This window comes from Manduca sexta, chromosome 15, assembly GCF_014839805.1.
Source record: "Manduca sexta isolate Smith_Timp_Sample1 chromosome 15, JHU_Msex_v1.0, whole genome shotgun sequence".
Lineage (NCBI taxonomy): Eukaryota > Metazoa > Arthropoda > Insecta > Lepidoptera > Sphingidae > Manduca > Manduca sexta.
In genome coordinates, this window is record NC_051129.1 from 751,948 (window position 1) to 771,489 (window position 19,542).

General features: G+C 36.0%; 2 protein-coding genes across 2 annotated transcripts in view; one reads left to right on the top strand and one right to left on the bottom strand.

The window, feature by feature from the left end:
- LOC115453008 (serine/threonine-protein kinase SMG1) overlaps window positions 1–19,542 on the bottom strand; it is a 142,913-nt gene that overhangs the window by 83,674 nt on the left and 39,697 nt on the right. The gene's annotated exons all lie outside the window — the stretch shown is intronic.
- The window catches only part of LOC115447796 (5-hydroxytryptamine receptor 1A), a 37,700-nt gene continuing 30,794 nt past the window's right edge, over window positions 12,637–19,542 (top strand). Inside the window, exon 1 of the mRNA XM_030175028.2 lies at window positions 12,637–13,023. The gene's annotated coding sequence lies outside the window, so the exon portion shown is untranslated. The remainder of the gene's footprint in view (window positions 13,024–19,542) is intronic.

Below are 19,542 nucleotides of genomic sequence, written 5' to 3' on the forward strand. Positions count from 1 at the left end.
AAAGAACCTTCGCGACCTTCAAATATGATAATAGAACAACTATAAACATCTAGAGAACTCACGGGCGAGTGTTACGTAACGGTGGGGTGCGGGGGGAGGGGGGAGAGTTCACCGAAAGTAAAATACCGAATGTTATTACGTAGAACGCTATATCTATAAATGCAGGTTATGGGGGTAAGATTACCGCATTGTTGTGTTGGAAGCGTTATTCGGCTACGAGGTATGTTTCGTTCGATTGTACGGCGCAGTAACCAAAATGCTTGGCTTTTTTATCCAAAACTTATAGTTTAATTAGGCGTGTGGCGTTAAAAAAATCTTCCTTTGCATCGACGACTTAAAAACGCCACAAAGTGTCAACAAGTAGCATTTCAGGGTATCGAATAGATCTACTTACTGTACCTTAAACTTGTACAATTCAGTATACTTACAATATGGCGCGGTGCATCCATTAGTCATGGCAGAATAAATAGTAATCACGAATTAGTTACATTTGTCGCTACTCTAATCCTTCTCGGATACAAGCGCGACTTTAATACGGCTATATGTTAGTTATTAACACGAAACCGGCGCGTTCCGCGATTCAGCTGAACTAGTGGTTAATTAGTGAAACGTAACTCGGCATGTTATACTTTAACTACTAATAGTCGGAGGATTTCCACATCGCAATTACATTGTATTCGTACTATCGTAAATAGGAATGTGTTTGCTGTTTATACATTTCGTATTACAACTTTACAGTTTGGATAACAATGGAGAAAATATTCTTTGCGTTACGTTCGTTAGCAGGCAAAAACTTTGGTTATGTTATAATTTCCTTCAACTAATAATATAACTTAAACAAATTTAGGTTTACGATTCGAACGGGTGATTTAAAAGAAACCATAACGTTTTATCTCAAAAGAAGAAATGACATAGTAATAAAAACAATAGACAACATGAGACATAATATGTTTTAGGAAAAAAAATGCATTAACATACACATACTCAGTTGAAATCAGAACGCATAATCTTCAAGTCGTACTTACATAAAGAATGCATAAATAGAAATAAAACACAAACCACGCAACACATCAATCACACATCAATCGTGCCCACTAGACCGCATTGCAGTGGCGGCCTACACTCACAGGTATTACAGATACATTATGACTTCATTACGGACCTCTATCGACCTAATGGACCCCTGCGGAAACCGTAAGCGCTAGCACATCCACCTTTATTCTATTATGCAGTCAGCGCTCCACTTCCCGTGTGGTTTACTGTGTAGTTCGGTTTAAGATCAACTAAATATTAATAGCTTTAACACTAACGTAAGACTTTTACAACACAGTCTTGTTTCTTTTAGTAATTATGTGTGTTTTTTTAAGTGGTATATTTGTATATAAGTATATATAAAAGTATACAGTTCGATTATCCGAATAGATCAGTTTTCCGAACATCCATGCTATCCAATCAATTCGGATAATCGACGCTTTACTGTAGATGTCGTATGTCACGTACGATGTTTATGATAACTTGTTTATGTATTATTTTACCCATTATGTTTGCGTGGGTGTACTTTCAGAGATATACCCACGCAAACATAATGGGTAAAATGAAAACGTAAATAACAGTTTCAGATAATTGGGGGTAGGTAAAATCAATATTACGTATCTCCAATTATTTTAAACTGGTTTTTACAAGATACAAACATATCAAATAATAATTTAGTAACCCTAAATTGAATGATCAAATTCCCAAACAGCTCATCACGCTTACAATACAAACACCTAGTATCCGACCAAGTATGATCAGTCAAAAGATACAAGCGGTAAAATAATAAAGTTAGCGATATCGCGCGTAAAACACGCCCTGATAAGATAAAACACGCGTTATCAACGCGTTAGCGCGCTATTGATGTTAGAAAAACACTTCATTCGAGATGCTTCCCCTCCACAATAATATTGGTTGTTTATTGGGGGTGAGATAAGAAACAACAATGTATGAATGTAAGGTTATAGTGAGACCATAACTAATTACCTGCCAAACTTCCTCAAGGCCAGCTCAACTGGGATAGTAACACTATCTTGAAACCAACTTAAAGCTTATGTATCGTGAGTGAGATTTCCAAAGGCCCAAATCACTCCTTTCCTTATCGAATCCCCTTAAGCTCTGTCTAGTATTAATTATCCTGTATTATAGGTATGAATTCATGTTGATGATCAAATAATACTTTTACCACTCATCTAGTTTAAAAAATAATCCAACTGTATAATAATAATACATAAGCCGGCGACTTTTACTATGATTGTGACGGCACAATGGAGGCACGCAGCGACGTCTGCCCGCGACGCGATCAACAGCGCCCATTGTTCTAATGTTCTCGTTATTATGCTGCTTTTATAAATTCAGATAGAGAAAAATACCCTATTAATTCCTGGGGAAGTTACATGAGCGGTTGTTAAGCTATTATAAACTATGCTCTTGTTATTAATTCATATTTATTCATTTATAAACAAAAAGTACAGTAAGGCTGGTTGCTGTATATGTGTTGATTCGTTCATATAACCAATGACTATTTTTATTATAAAAAGGCATTTGTAATATATAAAGTACCCTTCTTTGATTCACAATAGTTGTAAACAAGCACTCATTTAAATTCTTGCCCCGCCTGGGTATCGAAGTCGGCAACACCTCATCATATCCACTCAACAAACAAACCGTTTAAGGATAAGAATAACGACAAAAGCAAAAGTATTTTTTTAGCGCTCGTTTATTTTAATATAATTGTAAACTTTCTAGACACAATGTTATTGCTGGCATTTCACGAGAACATTAAACGTTTGTGTTTCTTAACTTTCGCAAACAAATAATGTTATGAAATATTCCTAACTGCCGTACTAAGTTGGCCACGATGCAGACGAGCGTTTAAGAGCCTTGCTAAAGATATTTTTCATCTCCGATACCTATTCTAATAAGTTTTGTCTTTTGAAATCGGAATATGAAGGACGTAAGGTATTTTGGAACAAAATAACATTAACCGGAAGTAACTGTACTTAGCATAATATTATCGCATATAATATATATTTTTTCCGTGACAATAACATAGAGAAACTATATAAGTAATTAAAATAAACAATAATATAAAAAATACTAATTTGATACTTACCTAAAAACAATAAATATTTTTTTATTTATCTAAAATTATTTCACTATAGGTACGTACAAACGCCCGTCTATCGTGCCGCAGAACGCCAGCGAGAAAAACATCTCGGCAGCGGTTGTTTTGAAGGAAACTCGTTATCTTTATTAGGGGCTATATCGACGCGGGCACAGGGCTGCGTAACCTCCCCCTCTCCGGCTGCGTCCCTCCCCGTGCAGCACGAGGGAAGCGTGAACTTGACCGGAGCGTGTCATGGTTTGCGAGGTGAAAGCTTTGGATCGGCTCTAATTTCCTTTGGTCTTGTTTGTAACTTATTTGTAATTTAGAAGACGTAATTTCAGTATGTTGCTTACTGTGCATGATAATAACACGCAATTAAACATAATCCTAACGTATTCATAGATGAAAATGACAAGACCGGCAAGTCACTTGTGAAATGGAAATCTCAAAATAACTTGCATTTTACAACGAGTTTTTCTTGGATTCATAATCAATTTTCCTTCATTTTTAACCTAAATCCTGACCTCGTCCAAACCCAATTCACAACAATCCCATCAACATAGATTAGACGTGCCTTCTTTAATCCACAACAAAAGCTTTGAGAGACAAGCTCATTACACGAAGCGCTTGAAGATTGAAGGCGTTACGCAGACGTTTGGACGGTGATTACGCCCCTGTGCCGGCTTCCGGCCGCCGACTTCCGGTCCGCGATGAGAAAATCCAACATGGGCGAAATATTTGTAAATGGCGTGCTTGTCGTCTTAAAGCTTAAATATAAAGGTATAATTAAATGTTATACAAAATTAATCATACCTACGATTTATGGCAAATCTCTGTGGTATAACAAGAGAGGTTGAAGTTTATAAATTTTTATAATCTACGAAATAAGTTCTGGATGCATGCAAGCATTAATCTGTAGAGGTACTATTACTTTGTCTACTTTTAACGGCAAGCAACAGTGTTAAGATTATGCAATAAAAAAAATAGTTATTCACTATTTTAAACAGTGTTGTTTAGGGTTAATGGTCAAGCGTGCGACCATGAAAATTTAATGTTCAGTTGTATACGATCCTGGTGTTCATGACACAAAATACCTCGGCCTAAATATACATGTATAATTATCGATAAAATTCATCGTAACTGAACCCTCGACAGAAAAACGAATAACTAAACGTTTATTTAAGTGTTCGAATATACAAACCGGAATTTGTTTGCACAGGCCCCGATTGGTAACGTACACATCGAATTTCTCTCGAATGTTGATTTTTGTTTTTACAAAATTTCCATGCGAACGCAGAAAGTACCCGCTATTGTTGCGGCGAAACTGCGTCCAGCCGTCGTTTGTGTTAACTTGTTATGTTTTCAGCCTATTTTCATTAGTAAGGCTTCGTATAAACGTTTCTGTTGCGAAACTATTTAATGTTTTGTGTTGAACATTTCTTTGCTTATGTTATGCAACATACTACACAACGGACGTCTTGATTATTCTTTTTTTATACTGAACGATGAGGTGATCAAATGACTGTATTAACCTCGAAATTAAACTACTTTTCGGATTCTATCGCGGTTTTTTATATTTTGGTTTTTTCCAACGTTTCGAAGACTTTGCAGCCTTCATGGTCACGAGGGGGACTGAGGTGTTGTTCATCTACAAAGTCAACAATATCTACCTATATTAAACAATTATACAACTTTTAACCTCGTGATTAAGGACTGTCCAAACTAATAGCAACTTAGAATTTTATACAAAAGAGCTCACCATAAACCATGTTAAACAATCTATCAAAATTTTTAAGCCATTTTTATCCGTCACGTAATCGGTAGTACTGCGGAGAGTTTCCGACAAATCCCCCGCAGTTCCTAGTTCCGTGAACAGCGGGACACACTCGATCATCGTTCGAAACATCCAACACAGGTTTGCATGTTTTTGGGCTGATTCTGAGATAAACGCGTGTCGTTTTGGAGTCGCCGCGACTGGCACTTGTTGTAAAGTCAAAAAACATTACTCGTTTTTCGTGCAGTTGGGTTTCAAAAACTAGATTTTCTAGGTTGACAAATAGGTGATAATAATTTATAATAAATATAGCCTAATATATAATTAAGTTTTATCGTGTTTCAATATAGATACCTCCATAAAATGTTCAATGATGAACTTTTATAGGATTTGTATAAAGAATACACATTTTAGGTAGTTCACATCAAAACATAGCCATTTTTCTCAAAAACTTTATTTTAAATGCTTACATAATACTCTTTCCAATAATTCCAACCCTGTAGTTAAACCACAGCAAACAACCAGCTTCCGAAAAAACGGCAACGGTCTGGAAAATGGCGCAGTATTTTTTTTAGTTTCCAAAGCAAGGTAAACGCGTGTAGCTACGCCGTAGCAGCCGAAAAATCCGCTACGCCGCGGCGCGTCGACCGCTTTGTGATAACCACACAGTTACAATTTGCAAGGTTTTTCGACTCAACTTCGTATTTTGTTTTCTTTTTTGTATGGATATAGATTTTACGAAATTGATGCAAAATATTTTGTGTTGTAACTCTTTAATACATGGATATTGGATGGGTTTTGATGTAAGGTCACTAAGTGCTAGGTGTCTGGAACGTTCTACAAAATAACCACATAAAATTCTTAGCCTTCCACGATAAATAAAGATAACAACATCATTTGAAAAGTTTCAACTCACAGTATTCACGAATAAGTACTAGCGCACACTGGATCTTATTTCCGCGCGACATGTTGATTACAAAACATTGTAAATAGTCACTAAAAAACGAAGGACTCGAAATATACGCACCATTTGTGATGTCGGTAGAAGAACCGCGGTGTAGATAGTCTTATCTAGAGTACTTGTAGGCCGGCTAGGTCGGAGTGACGCGACGGTTTTTTAAATACAAGACAGATTTGCTGTTCCCTTTCGTACGCTCAGAGATTTTCAAGATTTATTTATTTTTTTCATAAAGAAAGAAAGCAAGATTTATTATTGAGACAATAACAGTATAACATGTACAATACAAGCAGAGAGAAACAAAACATATACTTAAAGAAAAATACAAAATTATACCCATTGTGCCAACAAAAGAAACCCTCATTCAGCTTCTTGCTGCAGTACCAGCATGACCGATACTTTAGCGTTGAAATTCAATGCCTATTTGTCCTCCTTCTTAAAGAATAATGCAAAGTGGGCGATTATAAGCCAAATTATTCCCTTAATCTATTAACTCTTAACAGCATTACTCTTTCTTCTGCTAAAAAATATGTAATTTTGTGTAAGATTACCGCAGTGCGCGCTCGCCCTAACACATTACAGGTGTTTTCTCTATCGCACTATCAAACGCCAACAGCTAACCCGTTGCATACAGATAAAAAATAATAACACCGCCGAAACACTTCGAAATAGAGGCGACAGGCGACACCGCGCCGCTATCGCCGCTTTTACGACGCCTCACCGATCCTATAATAAAGATATCGTGTAATAAAAACTCTCCTCCCCCCGCCATTTTATTCCCCTGCAGCGGATACAGGGTAATAAAAATTTCGATGCCCCACCTGGCCGCGCTCCCGTTCTTTCGTAGGGACGCCTTAGAGCCGATAATAGTACGCGGCGTCTTTTTAAACGTCGTAAAACGATATCTGCGCGTGAAATGTGTACGTATTGTGAGGGCGCGACCCGGATTCCGCGTTCATTGTTAAGGTTACGACTGTGGAAATTGTATCATTGTCATATCTCATTTCAAGTACAAATTGAATTACGTAAATAGGTCACAGCGTAGATGTTTGTGGAGTTTGACATAAAATAATTCTGGTTAAAAAATTACGGAACTAAAATTTTAAATTCTTTGCACAAGGAAATGTAACAAATCTTTTATGTCATCCTTCTTTCTTTATACTAGCTGATGAAGAAATTAAAAGCGAGCTTGGCCAATAATTATTATAAGCACATTGCCCTCCCATAAATAAAATGAAAACCTCAAATTAGCATTATTACTAGAATTAAATTCTACCGTGCAGAACACTGATTAAACGTTAAACGTGACTGATCACGCCCTTATTTTTGTTACAAAAACAAAATCATATAAGAATAGGTAATAAACCAATTTGGTAAAATATCGAAATAGATTCCCAGTCTATAGTCGGTGTATCAGTACATTCCGGGCGGCACGTCGCTAGGCTTCCGATTGGTCAATTTGCAATGAAAATTTCATCCCGCCGCCGAGATGTATTCGCGCCTCGAGGCTCGGGATGCACGGAATACCAACTAATGGAGGTGGATGGTCTGGGTTCCTATATTATGCAGCGCACACTCCGCACCGATTTCCAAGTCTTCGGAAATCACGAATACTTTTTGAGTGAAAAGAAGTAGAATTAATAGTGGATGTATTTATACACAGATTTAAACGTGAAAATAAAAATGTCTAACTTAGTTATTTTGTATAAAAAGTTATATTGTAATAAATTACCATAGCACTGTGTAGTGCTGTTGTGTGTTGATATCTCAAGGCATTCATGTAGGACTGCGGAAATAATCTTGACTTTCATCCCCAGGTCATGCAAATTTGAGTATATTTATGAAAAGAAATACCAATCAGTCCTACGACAATAGCATATTTTTAATTATACTATAAACTATAATCCAAATGACTTCGATATATCGTCAATAACCAATAATATGTTTACCTATGAAAGCTTAATAAATGTCCACAATAACGAAATACAATTATCCATGTAACAAATGTTCCATAAATCAAACGTCAACAAAGAACAGCGTGTGGCGGGGCGGCAGTGGACCGGGCTGGTGGGCCATGCCAGTGACATTGGCGTCACATTTGGCTCTCGGCCAAGGGTGACGCCATGGTAACGAGGTCGCTGCCATTGGACCATGGAACGAAACCTTCCCACACCCCATGTAACTACTAAGATTATTTCCGGGGTTTTATCTTATATATCTCATGAACGAAAATGTAAGTGTTAGGAACGTTCGCAAGATTTGCTCCAGTAAGCTGAATGCCAACATACGTAGTAACAAATATAATACATAGCATAGCAATATGTATAGCTTACAGATGCATTACCAAAGTGATAGACGAATTTAATAAATTAATTGTAAAACATAAACTAATAACTATAACTGAGCGAAGACATCTTGATAATCTTAAATACGCTACATAAAATCATTAACTCACGTCCAGCTAAAATGATATAAATTACAGATATTAAAAACATCCTAACAAACAGTTGATGCGGTCGGCAAATAATCACGCCCCACCAGGGTGAGGGGTAAGCAGTAAGCGATAGTGGAGTCGGCGAATGTATACCAACGTGTGAATTCAACTGCCTGTATGACGTCACATGAAAACAAATCTATAAACATATCGTCGCGTGTTGTTAGTGTTTGTTTTGTTTTAATAATGAGAATCGTGATTGTTTCGATGATAAATTTGTTGATTTTAATCCTGATGAATACTCAGGCAAACTTTACTAATTTGAATGCATAAATTACTTAGAAATATAAAGGCTAGCGCGTATTAAAATTTGTTCCTGGGTTATATTTTAAACTTATTAACCTGGGTTATATTTTATTATAAATTCGCAGTCGCTAATATACGTGCCATATACAACGTAATCAAAGTATCGCACAAATTCCACATAAAATGTAAATAAAAAACTAAAGAGCTTACACTATTTATAGCTCTAAATGTTCTATTAGGTACGTATAAAGTAAAAAGTTGGAAAACAATCGACAATATTCAGACTTCAACCAATTAGTGGAACAAAATACTGCCGAGCGTAGACATGTTGATTGGGACTTGTTATTGTTATATATAGACCAACTTGTGAATTATAAACTACGTATTTTTTTAAAAGCATCAACAAGAATATGCAGCCCTCTGATCTAGTAAGATACTATCGACCTGGAATAGTTTCAGTGATGTTCAAATCGCAAGTGGGCCAGCCAACCTTTAATACAAGGATTATCTGAGCCTTGCAGACTCACTGACCGCCGGTAACATTATTTCCGTTTTTAAGAACATTCTCGTCTTTTGAAGTTCATTAATAAACGCCAGTAAAAAGGTAATTATTAACAGGGTTAAGTCGATTCGTGCTATAAACAAATATTTCAATTTTAAGAGGTGTCAGTGTGCGTTGAACTTTGCTACCCCGTAATAAAGTTTATCAAACACTAAACGTCTAAATCGGTGCTATAAAATAAATCACGTAGTTTTGAGTGATTATTACAACTAAACAAGTTGCCGACTACAAAGTTATAAATCGTAAACAATTTAATTGTTAAATTTAATTTACTTTTTCGAATTTATAGCCGTTTTAGTTAATTAATCATTCTAAAAATAACATACTTATTGTTAGATTGTTCAATTACAATAAATATTAAGACTTGTTTTTGTGTCTACCTTTTTTAACCATAGTAATCTTAATTACCAGGGGTATTATAGAACCCATTCTTTCAAAAATGTTCATTGTTTCAACATGGCAATACTTTTGTACTCTCTATCATTGGTATTAAACGAGACAATAATAAAATGCAATACATATTATTATAGATTAACAATATCTTAGCATTTGGAGGTGAATTTATGATTTTTATTATAGGTAATCCATATTAAATATCATGTAAGAAATAGACTTTTCACTTTCCACATGTTACAAAGTCACGTATGTTTTGCATCAAAGGTACCGGAGTAGAGGCAACACAAAGCATCTCTACAGTACTTGTCGCGGCCCATGCTTATTATACGTCACAATCCATTTATCCGATGATTATCTGTTACAAACGTATTTATGATATAACGTGACTTATTTATTTAAAAGAACAAACAAACGTAATCACATATTAGGTACCTAGAAAACCTTCCCGTTATAATTTATTAGAGTTATAAATACTAACCCCCTTATTCATAAACGTTTTTTATCTAAGGACGGAGTAAAGCTGTGATAACAAGCCTGTTTCTCAGTGCCCAACGACACGGAGAAATAGACATAGGGCCGTTGTGATTGGTTATTATTGTTGTATTTCAATATTAGCCAATCACAACGGCCCTACGTCTACGCACTGCGAAGACTGCCATGCCGTCAGCACTGAGAAACAGACTTGTTATCACAGTCTTACTTGATCGTTCGATAAAAAACGTCTATGAATAAGGGGGTAAGCCGATATACAAGTAAGTAGACAAATTACTTTATAATATTTAGATAATAGAAACGACTTTAAATATTTGTAATAAATTAGTAACAATCGTAAATATGACAATACAATTGGAACAGCTCATAAATTCGGTATAGTTAGTATAGTATAAGGGCCCGTACACATGGCAGATTTTCTACTCGCCATAAACGCTACGTGCAAGCTACTTTACGTTTGCAAGTATTAATAATATCAGGCTTTAATAGAAAGTGTATATTTGAACAATAATGCAACTATAAGTTTGTTGTATTGTAATCGTATTTAGTTTTATCAACAAGAACACCACTCAACACGCGTCCTTGAGAGTGCGGGTACTCATAAAATGTTCAACAGCGAGACGTATCGCTCCATGATTGATAATTGTCATAATATACATAAACCAGTCTGTCTGATTATTTTACGAAGAGCAACGGTTTGGTATCAAAATATAACTAGTTTTCGGGTATTTATTTAGTTTTCTTATTTTACTTCCGACGTTTCGAAGCCTTTGCAGGCGTCATAGCGACGAGTGATGGACTCACTATATTCTAGTACACTTATTGTATTAAAGGAATCAATTTATTTATTATTATATGTTTATTAAGCACTTCACAAAAACAATGGGGAATCGCGCATCCTTCTCTACAATGTGAACAGGCTCCAAAATAAGATAGGCAGATGCCGAAAGCACAAAGTTAACTCAAGTCGCGGCGTAATATTCTGCAGCGGACTCGGTGTATGTACTCGTTGCCGGTCGTTCCCAATCTTTCGCTACTCATTTGCAGCATCACCTCCCCTCCTCCCGTTCCGTGCTGCCCCGGCCCGGGCCAAGATTACCATTTAATTTGCATCGGAATTTTATTTCAAAGTAAATCCCCGACCGGCTGAGCTTTCCTTAGAACAGGATCTCTGGAAACCCTATTTATATTCGTACTATTTCCTGGGAAATACGGTGAAAATTTACAATTTGAATATTTTTTCTCTGTATTGTACAGTGGCGAAGCGTCCATATAAGCCGATTCTTACCGGGTTACCTTTTGTAAATTAATTAAAAATAATAAAAGAAAAACATAAAAATAGTGTATTCAAACAAGTCATCTTATATTTATTAAATTAAATCAATACTTCAATAATATCTGTCGTTCATATCAAATCGTTAAATCGTAACTCGCGCGCAGTGCTCGCGCCTTATAGTGTTCGAAGTGAACCCGGCCGCGCATAGCTTCCCTCGCGATATTGTTGTCTCTTTCACACGCAGCGCGGTGTTTTTGTCTAATCTTTTGGATGTGACGTAAAAAATACATGTGTGCGTGCGTGTATACTTCAGGGTAACCCGAGAATTTGCGGCTTCATGTTGAGCTATTGGCGCGAAATATTTATAATAATTTAGAATATATAATTAGTGTTCGTGCGTTAATAATTCTTGTTAGACTCTTTTAGGTACCTATGTTCAAAATATATGATTATTTTGTGACTTTAGAGACTAGACAATACTAGACATAATTTTTATGTTAGAAAGAAATTATTAAATATTATGATATTTTACTGATTTTAATTTATTGTGAACAGCGTATTATATTATGTTAACTGTAGAAAAAAATATTTCCTCGGGTTCCCTTTTGAAAATTTTCACCCTTCGCCACTGGTATTGTATTCTTTCAACGATGATTAAATTTTTAATATTTTATAACTATACAACTTGAGACGCAGTTCGCGCTCTTCGCAGTTGCTAAGCGGTAGGACTGAACACTCTGAACTATTATCGTACTGGATATGACTGTAACACTCTTCAGTGTATGACGTCGTTACCTCTCATCAGACCTTGTAATACAGCATTACAACTACACTGAAATGCAATCATTCATACATGCTGCTGGCTTCAGAAAGATATAAAGAGGCTAATATATTATGTAATTGTTAATGCGGACCTTTCCAGAGGATATAATAAACTATATTTTTACCTTTTTTCGTGATAGCGATGTACGGACGAGGTTTCACAATAATGAAAGTCCGAATGGAAACTCATAAAGGGTTAGACGCCATTGCACACAGACGGCATGTCGTAAAATATGAATGTAGCACTTAGGAGTCTATTTACAGAAGGGAACTGAATCTATTTTGAAAGAAATAGGCAATTTATTTGATATTCGTTGGGTAGTTCATAAGAAAACGCTTAGACATAGACCCACACAAAACTAAAATAACCATTTCTGATAGTTACATTAATGTGATATTTAGGTACGGATATTTTTTATAGCACAAAATAAAATATAAAGTGGGTCACTTGATAGTAAGTACCTGATCAATGCTCGAGAAATCGATTTCTGTGATTTGGACGGCAAGGAGATGTGAATCTTTTTATCACCGATTTTTTTAAAACAACGTTACCACATCTATGTAGTCCGGTCAGTCATATAACATACAAAACTGACAACGTGTACTCATTAACTAATCTTATATTGTATTAATGCAATACATTTCCTTGTTCCCACAATTCCACGTGACCTTCGCGTCAGTCACTGTCACGCTATCAACACAAAAGGTTATCAGTCAAGTCGCAAACGTCTGTCAATACGTTCCTAGCGTACTTTCTACGCAACGGTACATCATTGATGAAACGGAACGTACGCTGTCCACGATAAACTACACTATGGGCCACCCGTAAGTCCTCACCGCCTCCTCGCCAGTCGAAATCACGTGAGTTTTATATACCATATTCCTATCGTTAGCTAGGTTTCTTATAGTATGGACTTAGTCGTTCGAAATGGCGAATTAATTACAACTGATTGGTATGAGTTTTCCATGTCACGTGTTTCGCCATTTCTCTTGGACTGACATAAATAAATATAGTCTAATATTTATATAATAGTTCTCACAACTCTTATAAATCACCAATCTTAGGGACGTTCAGTTAAACATATTTTTATATAAATATTTGTTCATCACAATGTATGCAACTTATGGGATTCGATTCCCCTGTCTATCGCTTCAAAAGCAACTGTTCGATCGTTACGCCGCTGAACGTACCGTCAAAATCAAGGAAATCTACACCGCGTATCCACACCATCCTATACATTTGCCAATATACTCACACACGGCGCCTATGTAGGTGACACAATCATGCCAACCGCGCCAGATGCGTGCATCTGACGTCATCACACACGATCTACATATCTGATGGGACGGCTCAAACGGTCCATTTGACAGAAATCAGTAGTGAAATCGTGTGATGTGCTCGATTGATTGACGTTAATATCATCATTCAAGAATACGTTAGATAGGTACCAACCGTCAAATTGTCTCGGAAGATTACATAATATCATACATATATACATAATTGAAATTTGAAAAAATATAAAGCTTCCGAATTGTAAAGTCACCCTATGAGACTAGTATCCACTACTCATACTGGTGTATCGTCTATTTTTCGAGTTTATTATATTTAAAATGGAGAAAGTACATCTATGGAACTTCGATCCCGTCAAGGTAACTCTACCATAAGACATGAGCAATCCATAAGTTTTCCGACGTAAATGTGTTCTGATGCCCCGGATCAAAAACGAGCGACCTTTCTAATTCCGAAACCTAAGCGCTCTACCCCAAAAATAATGAATACACAGTTAGAATATCGAATTGACAAAACAGACGTAATATATAAAACATACCAGCCGCTGTTCAAACGCGATGAATCAAATTTTCTTACCTGAAACAACACATTAATAAACATTAAATTGATGTACAAATATGTCTTTCTTCATTTATGTTTTTCTATTTGAAAAAAAATAAGAAAAACGCCACATTTTTTTACTTCAAAGTACAATGTAAATACATGGTTTGAGATATTATGTATGAATCGTAACTTAGGAACCTTCATGGTCATATTTACTTAGGATCGACTACTCCTAAGCAATTCAGCGATTCCAATGATTAAAAAACCCGATGTATTCAAGCGGTTGAACATTGCGTAATACCACCATTTAATAAATCACCCGATTACGTGTAGGTTAATGAAACACAGGCATTGTAAATCAAGTAACATTTTAGAATAAAACAATTATTCTAACATTCGGTTTCGTAAACATTGAATGAATCCCTCCTAGCCGAATTTCGGCCACGGCGGCCAATCTCAACGGAGATCAGCCAGGTACGCAGGAGATATTATAGTGCACAAGTGTGTGCGCAATACACAGGTGCACTCTCTATTCCTTCACTCTCATAGTTCGGTGATACGGCAATCCGACATAACCGCTGAGAGATCAGACGCAAGACCAACGGCTTTACGTGGTTTCCGAGTCACGGGAATATCACACCGCCAACTTCCGGACTCCGAGCTGCGACTGAGTAATTTTTTTAAGATGGAAAAACCCAGTCACAATTATTTTGGCCCGACCCGGGATTCGAACCCAGGACCTCAGCGCGGCAGTCGTACTTGTACCGTGTACACTTACAACTACGCCACCGAGGCACTCTACATTCATTTCGTAAACATTACAATAATTATGAACATTTACTCTAATCAGTACCACAAAAAATAGTTTGAAGCAGACAGTAATATAACTTCAATACAAGTAAACGTAATCATTACTTTTCGACATAATTTATCGTGTCTAGCCTACTACATAAAGTCTACACAGTCGTAAACGTATCAATTGTATGGATTCAATACGAACGGTACGAATGAAAGTCATGCTTTAATCCGATTTAACAATGTGAAGTCGTTAAAACAAAACCTCGCTGCTACGACCCATTAAAACTTTAATGGAAATCGCAAAAAAATAATGATTTATTACTAATGAGAAATACATCAACTTTATACCACAATCGTGTGTGTACTACATTACACGCTGATACGAGCCTAAAATGTCTGCCAAGCACTGAACGCAGTGGAAATGACATAAATTCAATAAGCTTGCACTAAACAAAAATTCACAATATTTTTCACTACTAACAAAAGTTATAATCGAATGTAAATCGAATCGCTCCAAAATGGCTGTCGCCCCCGGAGTTCTAGACCACATAAGCACAAATGCTTCACTATTCTAATGATTATTGATAATCGAAGTATTGTCTAACAAATGCTTATTTCGTTGTTTGTATAGGATATTATATTGTGAGTTCTGCAATTTGTAAAGATATCGTGTAACAAGAAATTTCCAATTACCGAACAAAAGATAACGTTACAATGATATTGTGGATGGGCGGCGTTCATTTTGTACGGACACAACATGTAGTCTGGCACGCAGCGGACCTTCGGATTTATCGTAAAAAGAGCTTCCAATACAAAAAAGCGGCCAATCTGCCTTAAATTGGGATAAGTTAAATATTCTTTTATAAAAAAAACTTTGATTATAGATAGGTATATTGTGTGATGTTTTAGGAGGCAAAACTTTTGAAAAAGATTTTTTGTGTATAAAATGCTGTACTTTATTACTTTCCCTAAACTAACTCATAACGCTATATATTATACAAGATTACCATTATTGCTACGGATGGCTGTTGGTTGATATATATTTTTTCAAAGCTTTCCAGTCACTTGACTTTTTTATGTTAGATGCGTTACCGGCCTTTTAGATGGGAATACGCTCTTTTTTTTTAAGGTCGCCAGGTCGCATCTGTCCGGAAATGCTGCTGGCGGCAATTGGTTTTATAGATTATGTATTTGTAATAAGGCACACATCAACATTTAAAAAAGCATATCAGATTGTGTACCTTACACAATCTGATATGTGTGCTATTAATAGGTGAACACAATACTTTCCAGTTTATAGTTTTGTCGAACGTGGTATAAATTGGTAAAAATTACATGTTCATTCAATTAAAATATAAAAGCAAAACTACGTCTGAAAGGCACAACTGTAAATGTCAAATCATATCGGCCATCTATTGTGTCGGCTTGATGAATCGTCACAATAGTCTTGTCATGTTATTCATTAATTAACGTTCACATCTAGGAGTTATGTGAAGGACCTGTTACAATTTATTCTAGCTTAAAATACATTACTTGGCTTCATCCTTCTACCGCACGAGGAGAAACGGTTGGACAAAAATAACTTTTTTGAAAACATAAACAAAACATCAAATAGATCGCAAATGGTTGATTGTATTTAAAAATATCTATTGTTAACCGTTCCGCATGAATATGAAGTATTTCGCCACACCTTACGTTCTATCGGGCGCCGCCTAGTGATGTCAGGGAATCTGTGCCGAATGTGAAAAATGAAGCATCCGAGTTCGCAAACGAAGACGGACTGTAATATGAAAATGCTAAAATACTCTCTGAATGCCTAATATAGCCACTACGTTGACCCACATGAAAGTATAAACCAGTGAAGCAACGAACAGAAGGCGACTAATTTTCGCCCCAGTTCGCCTTTTTCTGTTGTATCCCGGTAGTTAGAGCGGAACTGGCAACACTAGTTCCGACCTTGAATCACAACAAGTTTTCCTTATTACCCGCCGCCCGACCAAACCGCGTACACAATGGATGTAGTATCATGTAAATTTTCTCACAAATGTTATTTCAGTCATTTTTATAATATTTAATAATAGTACTGAAATAGAACATTGTAATCCTAACATTGGATATGAACATTGCGATTATATCGAACCCAAAATTGTAGGTATATGCGCGTACAAATTATATTCATGAATACAACTGAATGGGGCGAGTGTGTGGTATCAACCCAACAAACATTTGGAATTACAAGACACTACACAAAAATCCACTGCTCGACATGAGCTGAGATATTAAATGTTTAATCTCATAAAACATAGAAATTAGTGTTTAAAATATAACTACTTAAAGCTAAAAATATACCCAGCCCAGTTTTGTATACGAGATGCCTAAAAAATAACAACTTGTAAATTTATTAATATATTAAATCTAAAATGAATTCATAAGGAAGTCAATATAAGAGCCCGATCCATAACTTATGTATACTATTTTCGTCTAGTCTACTTTACGAAGGCTGTTTGCGTTATGTAACAAGAATTCTAACACTACGCAAAACCTTGAATGGGCGACCGTGAAAATATGCTGCTTTTCAAAATAAAACCAAAACTTTAAGCAAAATGATGCTAAAGCTCATGATAGAAGCAAGAACATGTGCTATCAATAGGATTTAAAATTAATGTTTTATCCAAAACATTTTGAACCAAGCAACCCACATCTTCCCCAACTGAAAAATATCTAATCCGTGGGCCATTCCAAATCTTCGTGGTAGATTTATTCGCCAATAATTGCGCCAAAAACCTTTATTGGATTCGCAGGCGGCCATTTTTGGACCCAGGTTGGGACCATTAATCACGCTCATTCATTATTCAAGCGAGTGTAGAGCTTGCTCCGGTCCGCACAGCATCCATCTTGGAAGCTCCGGCGTGTAACATCGATCGCAAAAATGTGTCATTTTAATGGAATGAAAGATATCGTGACCTTGTTCTAGATTAGCAAATTGAGGATAACAATAAAAAGTTATTTTGCCCCGAGCCTCGCTCATACTACAGTGGTAACCTGTATTATTTACACAAATATCGTATACGAACTTTGTCTGCACACAAATCTTATTTTTTTTCACATATGTCGTTATTAAGAAAAATGCATATACGGAAAGTCAAACGATAATGTATATTCATTATGTGTAAATGTTCTGCTATATTCATTTCAAGCATAACTATTGTCTTCATTCGTTACAATTTAGTTGATAGGTATAAGAAAATTACCTAACTTGTTCACAATGAATATAAAACCGTAAGCGAAAACTACAAAGATCATTTTCCAGAAACACGAAAACTCAAACTATGGATTTTGTCAAAAGCCATTTTGCCTACAAGTTACAGTTAAGGAAGATTTAAATCCAGTTAGGAGGCAGATTAAAACGCTTATCCTTATTAAGAGGGTAGACAGAGTTCATTAACTCACTTTATTACAATAAAAAGCAACGTGCTGATAGATATTATGAAGACGCACAAAGATTTTTAAGCAGGCTGAATTTAAAACAATCAATTACTTAAAATGACCTGAAAATAATTTTGTGACTTGCGTGTTGTGTGTGACTATCTCTCTCAACATGATTCATAATTATAAAACCGCCAAGATCAGTTTTCAAAATCCCAATGACCTCGTTTCCACATAATCTGTAGAGTTTATGATGGATAGACGCAATTTGACAAGGAGCGTTTTATTGTCCCGCATTTCGAGCGTCGTCGACGCGAACACGTCACGTTATTGAACAGATCGCTAATCTAACCTTATCAAAATTTACTCACAAATAGATTAATGTGAGCATTTTTATTCAAACGTTAAATAGCAATCACTGATTAAGAGCACGAGTTTTTAAGGGAATCACTTTATTTGTTGTAGGTTATAATTTTCTATACATTTAGATATAGATACTTAATATTGTAAGCCACCAGGACACGCATCGATCCCCATCTTTAGTTATTAGTAATAAAAAAATCAGTTCTATACCATTACCATCAATTTATTGCATTATAATCCTCCCTTGATGATTGATTTCTTTGTTCTCTACCAGCGAGACGAAACCTCAGTGTTATTAGAAAAACCGACTCGCGTCACACTAATGGCATATATCGATGACTTCGAAGTAAACTATCGTATTTGAAATAAAACCGTACTACCAAACTCATTAAAAAAATCTTCATTTATTCACTTTACCTATTTATTTCACTTAGGAATCAGAGATATATCAAATACAAAAAAGGACCGAATAAAAATGCTGGGGTACATTTACACAATGCAACGAACGCATTCTACTCTAACATACATTCATAACATATTCACGCACACTACAAACATCTCACAAAGCTAAATTCATTCAACATACACTCTAAACTAAGACATCTTAGGTCACGGCAAGCGCAACAGCATCGATTCCTGTTAAGTTACATTTGGCAGATGTGCGAGTCTGGCGACGGGCCAGAGCGTTGGTAATGTCAAGTGCACGCGACCTCTGATGTATCGATGTGGTCTTACTGGTGGCTGTCCAGGTGGTGCTACACGACGGGACAGCGACTTGGCTCGGACCCGGCAGTGTCTACATTCATTAGGCAATTGCTATCAGGGAGAATTATCTACATCTGTATATGTTTTAAGTAAAATTATTATTTTTGTTTTAAAGATTAGTAAGGTAGGGTTTCCGCAATTTTTTTTATTCCAATTCGTATTTTTAAACTGTTTAACGATAACAATAGCATGAA